The sequence below is a fragment of the Parasteatoda tepidariorum genome, chromosome 2 (genome assembly GCF_982258835.1).
Source record: "Parasteatoda tepidariorum strain Cologne lab strain chromosome 2, Ptep-v5.0, whole genome shotgun sequence".
NCBI classification, from domain to species: domain Eukaryota; kingdom Metazoa; phylum Arthropoda; class Arachnida; order Araneae; family Theridiidae; genus Parasteatoda; species Parasteatoda tepidariorum.
Genome location: NC_141756.1, coordinates 28,475,031 through 28,493,403, shown reverse-complemented (window position 1 = coordinate 28,493,403; position 18,373 = coordinate 28,475,031). Strand labels below are relative to the sequence as shown.

The 18,373-nt window shown below is 28.8% G+C and overlaps 1 protein-coding gene across 1 annotated transcript in view; it reads left to right on the top strand.

Annotated features, from left to right (window-relative positions):
* The first annotated feature begins 2,120 nt into the window (after positions 1-2,120).
* LOC107447875 (uncharacterized) overlaps positions 2,121-18,373 on the top strand; it is a 109,401-nt gene continuing 93,148 nt past the window's right edge. The window contains exon 1 of the mRNA XM_021148952.4: positions 2,121-2,343. The gene's annotated coding sequence lies outside the window, so the exon portion shown is untranslated. The remainder of the gene's footprint in view (positions 2,344-18,373) is intronic.

Sequence of the window (18,373 nt, the reverse complement as noted above, 5' to 3'; positions counted from 1 at the left end):
AAAGGCACTTCGAATTACAATAATCTTTAAACGAAGTAGAATTAGGTAAAAGTAGGTCAAAGTCCCCTTGTCGTCAGGCTAACCGTGGGAGGTTCTCGTGGTCTTCCTCTCCATGTAACGCAAATGCGGGTTAGCTCCATCAAAAAGTCCTTCCCGAAGGCAAATTACTCCTAATACTTGATCCAGGAGTTCCCTTGTCTTCTGGATTGGGTTCAAAATTACAAGGGTACGGAGTTGAACATTAGTAGTCGTAAACCCTTAAAATTGGGTCGGCTGTTCAACGACTTTTATAAAATAAAATACTATTCCTGATTATAAACATTCATCGCTATTCCTTTTTACTCCATTAAAAAATCTGTCCGATATATAAGCAGAAAGGCCAACGTGCTCTGGACAGTGGATAAATATTTTCGAGTGGTAGTCTTTTAATGAATGATTCTTGGTTTAGTAAATTCAATTTATTGAGTTTTTACTCACCACTACTTCTAAATAATTCACAGACTTTTGTATGCACCACTTATTTGCAGTTAAGCCATGTTGAGCCTTTTGAAAAGTTGGCAAAATTTACCAGAAGTCTGCAAATCCGAATCTGGAGCAGTTGGCCTCTCTGTATATGTTTTATCGATAAAATAAATATATAAATACAAAATAATTTTTTGAAGGCAAGCTGAAACGGAATGATTTTCTTAACAGTATTTCCTATACTGGCAGTAAAATCATTTTACAGCAAAAAATTTTCGCATGGAGAAAACGACCAACTATGACTTAATACAGATATAAGTCAATAATTTTTACGAGTGCATATGTATGTTATAACCTTTAATAAGTAGCGGTAGTCAAGGATAATTTATTTCTCTTGGGAAAAAAAATGAATGAATTGTTTTCACAACCTGGTTTTTATCTTTTCCAAAAATTAGCAGCCCTGGTTTTGGCTAAAAAATATTCACCTTTATTCTGTCAGCATTGAAGACTGCATTGACGTTTGCCTGATCTGAAGATAGAGGTCAATATAAATTTCTTAAACTCAGTTGCTTCTTTAAAATGTTTTAATTGTTTAAGTTTGAAATCATTAAATACACTGGAGAGCCAAAAAAACTGGTATACCAAATAGAGTCAAATAACTGGTATTTTGGTGGCTAGCGGCACTCTTCTGAATTTAGACACTTCCGCTGGCCACCAAAATCCCCAGACATGAACTTTATTGAACATATTTGGGATGCCTTGCAACGTGATGTTCAGAAGATATCCCCACCCCCTCTTACTCCCACTGGTTTATGGACAGCCCTGCAGGATTCATGGTGTCAATTATCTCCAGCACTACTTCACACATTGATCCAATCCATGCCACGTCGTGTTGCGGCGCTTCTGCGTACTCGCGGTTACCCTACATGATATTAGGCACGAATACCAGTTTTTTTGGCTCTTCAGTGTAATTATCTAGTTAAAAATACGTATCTTAACGAAACTGGAAGGCCTGGATTAAACAATTTCATTTTTGACAAGTACCAATTAAGAGGTTGGAACTGGATTTTGGATGTAAATCTAAATCACGATTCAATTTGTTTAATTATGAAAATTTTCACTGGCTGAAACAGCAGTTATCATTATCAGTTATTTCATTTTATTCTAAATCTATTATCCCTCTTAATTCATAAAATTAATGAAAAACTTATTTAATTCTGATAGATCTTCTTATTTATCTCTTTAGCGAAGATTAAAATATTTTTCTCCATTCATGCTGCCTGTTTTCACATGTTTGACACGCCTTTGTCATGCTAAAATTTAGCTGAAACGTTACTAACCAATCCTGGAAGAAAAAAAAGCGTTTGAAGATTTGAAATCCCCAACAATTTTCATTGATATCTTATACCATTCATCCATACAATCAGTAAAAATCTGATCATTTTATTCGAAGAATTGAAAGATTCGATAAAATTACAGCAAAATAATGAGCCTGCATTCATCTATCCACAGCACCCACTGTCACAAAAAAAAGAAAGAAAATGCGCAGTTAGCGACAAATGTCCGGCCCAGGGAATCGGGAGCAGGATCTCCTGGACACCTTGCTGCCGGAGCTGGTCGATGTCCACCTACCTGCGCAAAGGGCAGCTGGCGCAGACGACACACTACGGTTGGCTAGCACCGCGTGAGGTACTCCCTACCTCCGAACTCCGTCCTCCACTCAAACCACCTAGTGCGATCGCTTTTATCTCTATCAGCTTTTATCCGTCCACAATTTTTGTTCTTATTTATCAATATCGTTTTCTAATAGGCCTAACAGAGATGCCGATCATGGGATCGCATCCACCTCTTCTAACCGGATTATCCTCTTCCAGAGGCTAAGTAAGTGCTCTTTTTCATCTTCCTCTTTTCCTCCTCTTTTGGGATTATTGAACACTGAATGCGCTGCGTAATTTCGACGCCTTGGCGAAATTATGGCGTAGCCTTGGTTGAAAGTATTGGTATTACAATTTTTCTTAAATTTTAAACTATGTTTGTAGTGGCCAGGTATTGGTTTCATTATTAAGTATTGCTTCATTATAGAGTACTACTTCATCATTAAGTACAATAAATTCCTTAGTTATTTTCTAAAAAATTAGTTTATTGGTATATTTTTGCAAAAAATAATCTGTACTGAAAACGAAAATTATTAAATGTTCTATTTACGATAATGAGTTATATTGTTTTTTTTTTTAATATGATGGTAATTTCAAAAAATAATAAAGAAAATAAGGCGTTTGTTTAAAAACTATATTTTTGTTAAAAATAATCGTTTGCACGAAGCATGAAAAATAATTTCTTAATATTTTTTCCTCAAACGATAATGTGTTTTATCGTTCTGCATGTTTTTTCTTTTATATTATATATTCATTTATTTATTTATTTATTATTATTTATTTTTTTTTTGACAAATGATTCTTTGAAAAAATTTTAAGGAAAATTTTTGTTTATTTTGTAGTTACATTTTTCTCAAGAATAATCGTTATAATTATTTTAAAAAAATCTGTATTTTTCTCAACTTTTCTGCAAACGATAAGGTGATAATGCGTTCCTTTGTTGCTGTTTTTTTAAAAATTTATTTGAAAAATTATAAAGATAGTGGACATTTGCTATAGCTATATTTTTTCAAAACTTAATTGTCTGCATCAAATAACAAAAAGGAACTTTTTTAAAAAGAAAATTCTGTAAACGATAAAATAATAAAAAATCTATTACAATTTTTTTGTTTGTACAGTAGTTTATAAAAAAATATATATTAAAAAGTGGATTATTTATTTATTTTTTCTTGTTTAGATTATTAATAATATTGATAAATTAATCTCTTACTGATGTCCTCAATCAATGTATGATTACTGAAGATGTTTGGTAATAGTTATTTCTTTTCATGGCTAGATAATTATTTATCAGTATTTTTAACAAGATTCTAATCAGCACTTTAGAAAACTTTTGTTTTTCCTCTTTAGTTCTCTTGATGATGATCATGCTTCAAACTTTAGCAATCTCATGGGAAAGATTGGGGTGTGTATCGTATAATTTCATCACATTACAAACTTAATTTGAATATTATTTTTTGTAAAAAAATAAAAATTACTGGGAAAAATCGTCTGAATCCCTAAGCAATTGTTGATTTTTATTGTTTGAGATAGTTTATTTCCTTATTTGACTCATCAAAGAGGTAACTAAAATATGGTGAATTAAAGGTTACTGTTCTGTAACATTACGGTAACATCGACAAATTTCAAGAACTTGCAAGAGTGCTGAATCAGGAGGAAGGATGTCAATTTAATTAAATGAATAGAAATTGAAATATCGCATACATGTGAACGAAAGTAATAAAGATTAGTTTTAAAAAATAAATTAAATAATAAAAAACACGTTGAAAAAATTCTTTGGAAGGAAAAAGGAGAAGAGGCGAAGAAGAAGAAATGCAAATGCAATAGTAATGAAGAAAAATGTAACAGAAATACTTTTTTTTTTTTTTTTTTTTTTTTTTTAAACTGTGCGTCTTATTTTTTCGAACATTATGATTTAAAATGACTCAAAACATTCGTGTCGCGCTTTTAGGGTTTATTCCCAATCAAAACCAGAATTTTAGAAACACAAAACCACTATTCCCACAAAACTTACATTTTAATAAAACTTTTATCATTAATTAGCGTTTCTGTAAATTTAAGCATTTACTATTTAACTATAATTATTTTAAAATATCATATTCCGAATGACCAATTTTTATTTATCTCATAAATTTGTATAGTAATTCTTTCGAAAAACCACAAGAAAAGTTCTAATTCAGATAAGCTTTTTTTCCCCGGTCTGTTTCATCCGATGATTTCAGCTATTTATTGTATTTATTTTTGTATTTTTTTAATATTTATTGTATTGTTTGTTGTATTTTTGTTAAAGAGGAAAATAATAATAACGACAGTTTTATAGAAAAAACATTTTAATTAAAAACTAATTACTTAATTTCTGTAAATTTAAGCATTTATTATTTAATTATAATCATTTTAAAACATCATATTCCGAATTACAGATTTTCATTTACCTCAGTAATTTACATAGTACTTCTTTCAAAATATCACAAAAAAAGTTCTATTTCAGAGATGCTTTTCTTTCTTTTTTTGGATTTGTTTCAACCGGTGGCTTCAACAATATTTATTATCTTTCTACCCAAAAGGAAAATAAAAATCACGACAATTTTATTGAATGAAACATTCTAATTAAAGAAAATAATTACTTCATTTCTCTAAATTTAAGAACTTATCATTTAATTACTTATAATCATTCTAAAACATCATATTCCGAGTTACAAATTCTAAATTACATCCTAAATTTACAAAATAATTCTTCCAAAATGCCACAAGAAAAATTCTATTTCAGAGAGGCTTTCTTTTCTCAGATCTGGTTCAACCGGGTATTTCAGCTCGATTTATGATATTTTTACTAAAAAGGAAAATAAAAATCACGACAATTTTATCGAAATCAACATCCTATTTAAAAATTAATTGCTTAAAACCTAACGTACAAAAGTCGTATTAATATAAAGTAATTCCAATATTACTGTCATTTTAATCTTTAAGATTCTAAATTAACATTTTACAATTTTTTATAACATATTTTTTGCAAAACTGTGTACAGTTAACTTATGCAATAAATGATGTTCATTATTAAATACTAATTCAAATTGTAAAGAAATATTGAGAATTATCTTTTGGCACTATAGCTGAATGATCTATTTGGTGAAAAACATTTAAGCGTTTAGTAACCAGTAAATAAATAAGATTCTGTGAATGAAGTTGCAAAGATAGCCGAGTAAAATAATTAGATTTAAGATTTATTATAATAGAATCGGGTACTTAATTTGTGGAGCCAAACCTGTGTTTATAGAAGATAACATTTTGGGATCTTTTAATTGAATACTTCTAATTTTGATTAAAAAGTTTGTTTATTTAAAGGAACAAAAGTGATTTCGAATCAATCGTTAAATTGCGAGTAGGGAGAGGAATTCATTAATTATTATTAATTTGTTCGAGAAAAAAAGTGATTTTAATTCTCCGTTTTTATTATTGTTTTTCTTTATTATTGTTTTTTTTAAGACTATCTTTTCTGTAAAGATTCCGTTTTTAAGGTAGTAAATTTTGCTACTTATCACTCATTCATATATATATATATATATATATATATATATATATATATATATATATATATATATATATATATATATATATATATATATATATATATATATATATATATATATATATATATATATATATATATATTTATATATATAGTGAAACCTGCCAAGTTGACCACCCTTGTAAGTTGGGCACCTGCATAAGTTGACTTCAATTATCAAGAACAGAATTTTTCTTATATAATATAAAGCAGCAAAACCTTTGTAACTTGACCACCTGTCCATCTTGTATGTTGACCACTGAAATAAGTCAATTTTGCCTAGGAGTATTATGAAATTCTATTCTAAAACCCTCATAAGTTGACCAGAAAAAAAGTTCAGAAAATTTTCTGTCATTTTGGCAATGTATGTTAAAATTTCACTTGTTTGTGAAATAGTGTAAAAAGCTAATCTAAACCCTTTTGTGAGTTGACCATCAGGGGAAACTGTAAGGGTTCAGCTTTTGACCATTTCTTTCATCCGTTCATTGAAATAGTGACTATTTGAATGCTCTGAAATATGCTTTGATCCTTTATTTATGGTCTTTGATCTTTAAGTGTAGTAAATAAATTTTAAAGTGTTCAAACAATTTTATTTTGTTAAAGTTTTCAAATGTGTCGTGTTTCGTGTTCTGATATTTTAAGAAATTATATTTATTAAAGACTACATGCATAACTAAAGAAAATTTTTTTTTTTTTAAAAATTAGTTAAATATTAGAATTATATGTATCAAATTGAAGTTCATTCAGGTTTAAACACATTTCTTAAGATATTCATTTGCAAATTTTCTGAATCAAGTAAAAAATAAATATATAGCAACATGATATAGGAAACGAAAAAGTAAACAATGACCCACCCCCTCTATAAGTTAGCCACTTGTCTAAGTTGACCCCTAAAACAATGCACTACAAGTGATCAACTTACACAAGTTTTACTGTATATATATATATATATATATATATATATATATATATATATATATATATATATATATATATATATATATATATATATATATATATATATATATATATATATATATATATATATATATATATATATATATATACACTTAACATAAAAAGCTTCATTTAATCTTTTTATGTTATCCTAATTAATTACTCTAATCGAAATACTTTCTCACGCTCTTAAAAGCCACATCCTGTTTCTAATTCTATTTTTGGCCCAACTATGTATAAATTTAAATAAAGATCTTTTTTCCCTTTTAAGCCGTGGGAATCAGTCGAGCAAGCTAATTAACCAATAGTAATTTCTAAGATTTCCCTAAATAGAGACATTTTTGGATTTTTGCAAGATTTTCCCTACCAGAAAGACTGATCCTGAATGGAGTTAACATCACTATTCGCTGGTCTTCCATAAGAACATGATCTAAATAAAATACATCTGATTTCGTTAAAATCCTGTGTCTGTTTCCCTGCTCGGTCCGACTGCATCATTTTACATTGTATGCTATTTTACATAGTGAATATCTTTTTTGCTAACATTTTAGCCTATGGGAAAAAAATAAGTGATCTCAAAGTAAAAACAAAAAAATGCGCCATGATTTCGGAAAATGACCTGACACTAAATATTGAAGTATTTATTTAGCGCCAACTTAAATGAAAATAAAATTAATTTTTTTTTCATTGCATTGAAACTGCATCTTTTTCCGGAAATAAAGAACATTTTCCCCACAAACATTCCATATTTTACACTTAGTGGAAAGTTTTTACTTAATATTCATTCCTTTTTTTTCTTTTCTTCTTTCAATCATTTCTAAGAGCAAAATCAATTTTACTTTGCGGAAATTGCAATCTCATCCAGATTTTCTCTAACCTTTTGTTTATATAGGCTGGTACAATAAGGGGGTCTGAATGGCTTCATCATACTAAGCGCGTTAAACAGAAGGTTAATTTTAAATAAACAAAATATTTTAATCAGCGTGTTCTCCTTTAGAACTTCAAATTATACTGCTGTGTACAAAAGTCAATAATATTTGTTCCTCAATTAATTTAAAATTACAAAGTTATGAAAGAGGAAAAAAAAAGTCCCTGCTTCTTGTAACGAAAGTATAACCTTATATTCTAATATAACCTTATATTAAAAGTTAACAGTAATTTTATTTTTTTATATGCATATGTATATAAAATTTTTAAAAAGATTAAAATTTCTATTTATTATACAAATTGTATTATGCTAGCTCTGGCTAAACATTAAATAGCAAATCAATATACATTTAACAAAATTTTTTCGGGATGATGCTTCAAATTTCCTGAATACATTTACAATAAGTATTTTTCTAAGGCATTATATAAATTCTAAGACAAGTAATTTTTCTTTTTATAACTTAAAATTATGCTCTTGGGATTCACCTGTTTAATAAGCATTTCAGTTCACGTGTTGATAAATTTGTGTATTAATATAGTATCAACTATTAGCGAGTTTTCATTGAAACAATCAAATGTATCTGATAAATTTTAAGATTTTTTTTAAATTAATCCAAATTTCTTAGAATGGATGCTTTGATTCTGCAAAGCATCCCAAACCATTATACTTTCTTATCGAAATTTCTGTCTAAAAGGTATTGAATCTCCTTCTGTTATTTATACTAATATCGGTCACAGTGTTCCAGAATCATCAGTATTGTACTTCCTTTCTTCAGAGTGAAGAATATAAATGCATTTTAGCTTGGAAAAAAAAGGAAGAAAAATAAGTTACTACACAAGATGAACTTGAAAATTTTTTCATATTATTGTCATTAAGATTGATGCCTTATTTTTTTTCTCAAGCATATTTCGTTTTTTTTATCATCTCAGATGAGGTAGGATCGAAGAAAACTTATGTTGCTCGTAGTCAACTAATTGATATTCAAATTTTACCACAATCAGCAATTTTTTTCGATACTTCTCCCTTTTGAGAGGCTATAAAAAATCTCTTTCCACATTATCGATTATGAAACTTCACAGTGTTGTATTGAAAATCTGTGGTGCAATATCTCTCAGTGAAATTGAATAATTTCTAAAAGTTGTTTACAGGAACACTTTTTCAAAACTCCAATGCTGGCACGTTTTTTAGATATTGTTTGTAATTGTTTATATAATCAATAAGTTGACAAGTGTCTGTTATTGACTTCAATGCTGCTTTTTATCTGCAGAAAAAGTTCGTTAGAATATGTACACATGCTTTTAGTTGTGTAATAAGGATATTTATATTATAATCTTCATTTGACTTCAATCTTTATTTGACTTGAATCGTTATTTCATCAATCTTTATTTGACTTTAATCTTTATTGACTTCAATGGCTTTTCATCTGTAGAAAAAGTTCATAGTTAAAATATGTACTACGCATGTTTTTAGTTGTGTAATAAGGATATTTATATTATACTCTTCAAATCTCTGTAAACTGTATTAAAAAATTTCATAGTGTACAATTTCTTTCCGCTTTAATTCTGTTAAGCCTATTTGGAATTCGTTTTAATGTTTTCTCCGTACTACGTGCATGTTTGATTTATAAACTAATTTTGTTTTAAGTGTGTATACAACCTAAATTACAGATTCTTCTTTTATATTGTCTCTGGAAAGAAAATACTAAACAAGTATTAAACACTAAACTAGTTTGTATACTAAAAACTAGTGCACTCCTGCCCCTGTTCGCCAATGCTCCCCAACCCCCGAAGATTGCTATGCAATTTCATAAATTAATTAAAAATTACCAGTGGGCTGCGCCCCCTGCTCGCTAACGCTTGTCAACCCCCGAAAATTGCTACGCAATCTTATATTGTTTGCTTCGCAAACCAAGCTCGCTTCGCTCGCTACTAACTTAGGTACATTGCAAATGCATAAAATTCTAAGAATTCAAAACAATCATTCAAATCCATATAAAAACTTTTTTTTAAAAAAAATTACATCTTTTTAGTAAATACTAAGTCATTAAAATAAATTTGAATTCAAATAAATGACATGTAATTCGCTAAACCTATTAGAAATGTGCTATAGTATAATTCGTGATATAAATCAAAAATCGTCAAATAAATTCGTAATATATAAATTCGTGAAAAAAAGCGCTTACGACAAAATACTAAAATAGAGATCTATCGACAAAGACTACTCACTTCTGCCTAGCTTAATAGCATGAGATTGCCGCAGCTGATGCTCTCTGGTTATTTCAGTTTCCTTTTTTAAAAGCGCTATATGTTGAGCCATCTCAGCAGATTTGGCATGTGATATTTTTAGCGGCAATCATTGGTCGATTCGCCGTGTAAGAGAAATAGTAGCGTAAACAAAACAAAGCAAACGTTGCCACCGGTGGAAAAGAAATACTGCCAAAATTTGGGAGCCACGTAAGAGAATTATATATATTAGATTATTTATGCTATGCAATTTTATCTAATATTTTCTTATCAAACCAATGTCCCTTCGCTACGAAAGTTTTTTGCAATGTAGATTTACCAGAACTGAAAGGTTAAAAACGAATAGTTCATGTCAACGAACAAATTTATCATTTTTGTGTAACATTATGTCTTAATTATACTTATGCAGGTTCTGTAATAATAATTTTATTCATAATAATAATAATGATGATGGATATAAAGTGACAGCCCCAAGTTCTCAAATTTGTAACTCTGTCTTGATCAAAGTTCTGAATCTTTCATAGTAATTGTTATTTAAAAGCATAGTTATTATTTTGATTATCTAAGTTTTTCTATTCGGCTTAATATTCAGCGAGTCACTTATTTCAATTTTAAAAAGTTTATTTCAGCAACTTTTTATTGACTGAAAATTTTAATTTTCTAAAGAGGAATTTTTAAAGATTATAGAAATTGATTTAAATTAAGATTTTACACTAGAACACATTTCAAATGAGTCTTAATAGTGAGCGAAGGGACTATTATTTGCAACGGAAATGTTGAATTGCAAAAAAATGCGATAGCAATCTTCGGGCTTTGGTGAGTGTTGGCGAACAGGGGCTGGAGTTCATTAGTTTTAGTATATTTACTATCTGATAAAACTGAACCAATTACCATAATATCATTAGCCCCTATTACTTAAATTAATTAGGCATTATTTTATTTTATAACTGTCGTTTAACATTCGACCCAATTTTGATTACCAATGTTCAACTCCAATTAGGACTACCAATGTTCAACTCCGTAGCCTTGTAATTTTGAACCCAATCCAGAAAACAAGGAAACTCCTAGATAAAATATTAGGAGAAATTTTGCCTTCGTGGAGTACTTTTTGATGAAACTAACCCGAATTTGCTTTACATAGGGAGGAAAACCACGAAAACCTCCCGCGATTAACCTGACGTCAAGGGGACTCTAACACATGATCCGTCTGCCACTAAGGATATTTTACGTCACCGCTGTGGTCGGCTCGAGCCGGGTGTGGAATTCGTATCGACCAGCCAATGCTGGGATTTGAACTCAGTTCACCTCATTAGAAGGCGAACGCTCCTGAGCCACCACGCCTCAATTGGATATCATTGGTGTCAATGATAGTATGGCGATTTTTTTAATGTCCTCCAAACCAAACACTGACATTTTCTAATTATTTTGCTTTTTAGTACATAGCTTATTTTTTTAACTCGTTTTATTCGTTAAAATCGGCGTTAATTATAGCATTACAATTTTTTAATATTTTCTTAATAGAATTCGTACAATTTCTTCATTAATTTTTCTTTTCACTACACATGTTTTTTCTTTCAGTTTTTTTTTTATTTATTTCAAATACCATTTATATAAAGCAATAAAGAAATTCATTTTAAATTAATGATTCTTATTTTAAATTACGTCGTATAAATAACTTTACTGACTCTAATGTGTATGATATCTTACTGAAATTATAAATTTTAGTGCTTCTGAATACAAAAAAAATGTGGCAACAAGTAGTGTAAAAGAACATTTTTAGAGTTTCCCTAAGCCAGAAACTACGTTTGGTTCCTGGTATAGACATAGTGGAACGCATGTGAACTAGTGAGCACCATTTTGGTGCAATACATCTACGGAGCACCACTTCGGTGAAAATTAGTTACCATCATTTTTAGTGTTGACATATTGTTGACCGGTGACAAATTAACTCGTCTGACGTAGTTTCTGTGTAAAACTGACGGTGAAAAAAGTGTTAAGATACTACAGCATTTTTATTGTGTATAAACACATAAGATGCAAAGTAAAGCTGTCTGAAATAAATACAACACTCACATCTTCAGTACTTTTTGTTTGTGTTAATATTATTTTTGAAACAAAAACAAAATACAAGTTTATTAGCCATGAAAAGCTGTAAATGAACGAAATATTTCGCCTTTTGAAATAAAACATTATAATTCTAGCAAATTAGCCCTCGATTAAAGTTCAAACGTATCGATATTATGCAGAGAAAAACAATTCAGTGTTCGGCATTATTTTTAAAAAATCTACGTGACCTAAATACAGTTTTTTATCGGTTTCAGACAAATTCAGCTTTTACATGGTTTTTAAACAAATGCAATTTTTAAACACGTTTTTAATCACGTTATTTTTTAAACAAATACAATTTTTACATGGTCTTTAACAAGTTAAATTTTTAGATGGCTTTTAATCGAGAGAGAATTTTTATGAAATTTTTACATAGTTTTTAAACAAAAGCAATTTTTTCAAACTTTTTTTAACAACTGCATTTTACATGATTTTAGATAATGTAGACAAACACAATACGTCAATTTCAGTACGTTTTTGCGTCATTAATCGTTTCCTTAAGTGCTTTTCGAACCACTATTGGTCTTCGAATACGGAAAAAGAAAAGAACTTTCACAGAATTATTCTCAATTGTAAGAAAGGAATTACAGAAAGAAAGAACGCTTCCGTAGAACAGGAGGGAGTGGGGGTGGATAGAATGTTTTGCGAGATTGTCACGCGACTCTGCAAATCTCCACATGGCTTTTATAACCAGAAGAAGGGAGGGAGAAATGCAATAACAAAAAAGAAACGTAAAAACAACGGAATTCCATCCGTATTCATTTTTCGTGACTGAAACTCCAGGCTTGTTCCGTGCATAGAGTCGTGGAGGGGGTGGCACTCAATTTGGTACAGATATACAGATATTCTTTTTCTCGTAGCTTTCAACGTAGTAAAATCCTGAAAGGAGTTGAAAGTTGTTTCCCATTTCGAACATGATTGTCATAGAATGTTCTTGGAAATATGAAAGAATCGCTTAAATTCCTAGCCGATTGCGCAATTTAACTAAAACAGGCATTTTAAGTGCTAATCGACATTAATTTAAGGTTATAAAAATTATTGCATTGTGCTGTGTTTAGCGTAAACAGTGGGTAATACAAAAATGACCAGAGAAAGTTAAAAAAACTTTTTATTCAATGACCTGGTTTTTACTAACTGAAATGCACTATTAATGGATAATAAATGAAAAAGAGAGACATACGGGATAAGGAAATGGCAAACAAGTTATAAGAAGGATGAAATGGATTGACCAATAAGGTATGGAGGACAAGCTTTCTCCCGTGTCTCGGTGTTTTCGACACTAACGAAGGTTTTTCGTTATAGAATTAATACCATAGTGTGTCTGTTTTATTTGACATCATTTCGGTTCATTTCCCGTTGTTCAGCTTAATTCTTAGTCTAAAACTACTATTTACCACTTTATTCTTTAGTAACACTTTCTAAATTATAGCTAGACTTAATTAGTGAAGTCTGTAAATTAAATTATGAAATTAGACACAAAGCTTACTTTCTTAAAATAAGCACATCCTTTTGCTGTATAATGTCTATTTAACTATGGTATTGTTATAGAATTAATACCATAGTGTGTCTGTTTTATTTGACATCATTTCGGTTCATTTCCCGTTGTTCAGCTTAATTCTTAGTCTAAAACTACTATTTACCACTTTATTCTTTAGTAACACTTTCTAAATTATAGCTAGACTTAATTAGTGAAGTCTGTAAATTAAATTATGAAATTAGACACAAAGCTTACTTTCTTAAAATAAGCACATCTTTTTGCTGTATAATGTCTATTTAACATTATTTGTGGTCATTTACTGTTGTTTTGCTTAATTATTAACCTAGAACAAACCTTCAACACTTGATTCAAAACTAACTCATTCTAAATTTGCTTCCTTCATAGCTAAGCATAGCATCATCCATAGCGACACTTGTAAATTAAGTTAGACACAAAACTTACTTTATTTTAATGAACATACCTTTTTTCTTTTTAGTGTTTGTATAGCATTATTCGTGCTAATTTCTCATTCTTTTAACTTTATTATTAAACTAGAACAAAGGCCTTTGATTCTTAACTGATTCTTTCTAAATTCTCATCTTTCATAGCTAGGCTTAATAAGTGACGCTTGTGCATTAAGTTAGGCACAAAACTTACTTTCTTTTAATAAAGATGCCATTTTTCGTATAATATTTATGTGACATTGTTTGTTCTCGTTTCCCATCGTTTAACTTTATTCTCAATCTGGAACAAACTTTTAACATTTAGTTCTTAACCTAGAACAAACCTTTAACACTTGAATCTTTACAAACTATTTCTAAATTCTCAGCTTTCCTAGCTAGGCTTAATTAGTGACGCCTCCAAATTAATCGAGCCAAATTTTCCGAGCTTGAGGGAGCCCTAACATTTTTTTTTCGATAACTTTTTCTTGTATAATATTTATGAGACATTGTTTTTGCTCATTTTCCATTGTTTAGCTTTATTCTCGACTCAGAACAAGCTTTTAACATTTGATTCTTACCAAACTCTTTCTAAATTCTCATCCTTCATAACTAGACTTAATTAGTGACGCCTGTAAATTAAGTTCACAGAGCTTACTTTCTAAATAAACATTCCTCTTTTTCCCCAAAGGATATAAATTTTTGATGTTAAAAGTATGGAGTTTAATTGCAATCCAGAAGATGTGGTCTCAATAATTTAGACAAGAATAACTATTAAAATTCTAATTTGTTCTTAAAACATTAGAAATTCTGATTCTGTTATCAGCTCCAAACTCTGCTTTATAAATTATTTTGTTATATTTTTATGATTTTCGAATAAAGTAGTCGGAACATAAGTAACTTTGTGAGTGTTGACTGTTTTCGCAAATTTGCCAAAAAAAAAAAAAAAAAAAAAAAAAAAAAAAAAAAAAAAAAAACTGCTTACCAATCATTATTTTGAACTTATCTTGTATTTTTTCATTAACATTTGAACATTTATCTCCTTTTTGAATTATAAAGTAAGCCAATTTGGATAGTTTTTTAATGATATATATTTTTTAAAATTGTTGTTTTAATCCATATTAGCTTTATATCATAGGTGCGCTTCTTAAAATTTATTATGTAGTTATAAGCTATTGTTAATAATTATAAAAAGCAAATAAAATCAAAATCAAACAAATTTTAATTTAAAAATACTATATTGAGAAAATTATCTTAAAAATCCTTATGCATAGCTATAATTAATGTTAAAGCTTAATAAATAGATAAATTTTAACTTCTAGCGTTTTAACGAGAGTGTTATCTTGAGTATTTAAAGTGGTAGCAATTATTACTCTTTGATGTTTCATTTTTCCTATAATAAAGTTGATTTATAACAATTTGGCCATGATATATAATTAAAACAAATTTATAAGTTCTGATTAAGTGCGATGAAGTTTCTAAGTGATAGCAAAATAAGACTTTTCTGTACGTTAATTGTTATTACTTTGAATAATTTACTTCAGTCCGTGTTTTATAGGGAATTTTTTTTGAACAAAAAAGTTTTTTTTAAAAAAAGAAAAAAAATTTCCTGAGTTTTTTTTGGTTTGTGGGTTGGCCAAAAAACTCTGTCCCACGAAGCTCCTCCCTTTGGCAGGTTCATTACATTCTTTTGAGCTTAATTCTTGATATGATGATTCCTGTTCAGTCTAAAGTGCGTATGCTATTTATTTGTCAAATTTTGGCGGCAAAGTGATTTTTTTAATTAAATTAATAGATTGATCTGTATAGATTAATCTCTTTTATACAATGGCATCAATTTTCAGCTTAAAAATAATTACAAAAAGGAATAATTGTTGATGTTTTGCTTTATCGATTTTATTAATAAGATGGTATTTTTGCAGCATTTTCTGCTAATCTCAAGAGATTAAACTTCTCTACTTTCTTTCAGCCGATGCTATTATTTCATTATTAAACAAGCTAGAAAAAGTTATTGTCAAATTATTTTACATGGCTAATTTTTTTGTTGATGAACCAAAATCAGTTTAGTGTAGTGCGAATGTTGCTAAAGTTATTTATATGAGTTTTTAGCACAGGAAATAATTAAGAATCTAAATAATAATTATATTTACTCTTATGAAGCAAAATTATAGTGAATTTACAAGAAAATAATACGTAGCTTTCAATTAATGCACATTTTGCAAAAGTTATATTCAGTAGAATTAAAATAAAACAGAATTTTCTTAAGAAGATTTGTAAATTTCACACAAAAACTCTTTTTATGCAGGGGGCAGTATTTTACATTGACTTCCGCTCACCAACCCCTGTAATTGACTCTCATTCAACAGACTCTGTTAATAATGACTTGAACACCCCGTGAAGTCATTAGTTCGTTTATACAAAGTTTGTTTATATACCTTGTCTCCCTTATACATATAGCTGTATATAGCTGGTTCGCATTTATGCTTTGTGTTAGAAATTATTGATGGATATCATTTTCTGAACGCTAACTGATAGACAATATAAAATATGGAAATAAAACATTTTTTAGTTTTTTTCTTTATCTGACGAGGAACACGTGGTCAAAATTTGAGACTTCTATCTCTGTTGCAAGCTCTCATTTTGCGTAACTTTCAAATCGGGTAATTACCTCTCAATAACTACAAACTAATTTTGAAACATTTTTTTGTATATTAAAGTTTTTTCTTACATCTAATAAGGAATACAATGTTCAAATTTGATTTGAGACTCCTACATTTGAAAAGCGTGTTATTTAGCATTGCTGTCAATTAGGTTAATTACCCTTGATTGTCCCGATAGTAGTAAAATATACTGATGGCTACAAAATATTAATATGAAACTTTAGTTTCTCCCTATAACTGAATATGACGTCCAAACTTGAGACTTTTATCTTGATAAAACGTGTTATTAAACATTACAATCATTTGAGTGAGGACATTACATTTATGTTTATCAAATACGCATAAAATTGCAATGTAATCATCAAATATGTTCTACATTTTTTGTAAATGCCTGGAAGTCATTCAATGTTTTTTGCAAGGATCTTTACAATACTTATTTTATGTTATTTAGCACGTTACACAACATTTCAACGAAGTTATAAAAATCGCATTTATTCAATAAATTTACTAGCAAAGTCTTATACCTTCAGAAACGTCTTGAAAGAACTTAATGCCTTTTGCAAAGTTTGAATCTTATTGTTAATTTTACTTTTTGTGCAGTACGTCAAATTTTGAGAACTTTTTAAGCGAATAAAAAAAATTTGCACTCAAATATAAAAAAAAAAAAAATGTATCAAAAGATAATTTTAAAAAAAAGCAATTTTTGGAAAATATTTATTTTATTTAATTTTGTTAAATAATATACAAACAACGTTTGAATTGTAAGAGTATGCTATTTCTTACATCTTTTTAAAAAATGCTGCATGGCGAAACGTAAAATTTAAGGGGAATCGACCGAAAAATAGAATATTAAAAAAAGTGAGATATTTAAAATTGTATTTTTCAGGAATAATTTGACTGATTTAAACTAGACAATTCCACCGATGTTGATGAAATTTTGCATTTTTACTTATAAAATTGCATTTTTTAAAATTATGTAAAAAATTTTATGCATTTCACTATTAACGTTTTTTGGCATTTATTAAATAAAATATTTAAAAAAATGATAAATATTTACTTAAAGTTTTTTTTGCACAAAATTATCTCTGTATAAACGAATTTTATAATTGTGAATGAAAATCCTTCATTTCGCTTAAAAAGTTCTGGAGTTATGGCAAAATACGCAATAAGTACGTTACGTTAATTTACGTTAAAGGTTCCAAACTTTGGACTGCTCCTCTGACCAAAGTATTGAAACCATATTTTCCAGATATCGTCTACTCTCTATATTTTTGGGGTAAAAAATCCGAATTCGTAAAAAAAAATGGTATGCTTATTCAGAGAAAGTGCATTTATCTGACTGATTTCTTTACATAAAATATCATCTGCTTCAATTAATTAACAAATTTTAGTTTACTCTTTTGAACCATTAAGATTGAATCCTTGAACGTGAAGATCCAATATTTACATCAAAGTTATTCAGAGTGGTCCGTTTTTATTTTTGAGCTCTGTACATTTATAGTTTATTATTTTGATATAACCTTAGCTATCATTGGTCGTAATATTGTTGACTCTTATAGATAATCTTGGAAAAATAATCATGAAAATTTACATTTTTACACAGTTAGTTCATTCAATCCTATTCTATTCTATTCTACTTTTGCTCACTGTACCTATGAAATAAATAACAGATAACTAGGTTCAATATTATCTTGATTATTACCTATATTATAACTATTAAATTTATTTTGTAATAATTTATTCTTCATTTCGGAAATTATTACCCAAAATAGGTATAGTCCAAGTTGTAACTGAAAAACATGTTTAACCCATTAGTGCCTAGCGTCCTTTTATTGGGACGGTTTCTTTCTCCTGAAAAGAAAAAAGTTGTATCACACTTTTTT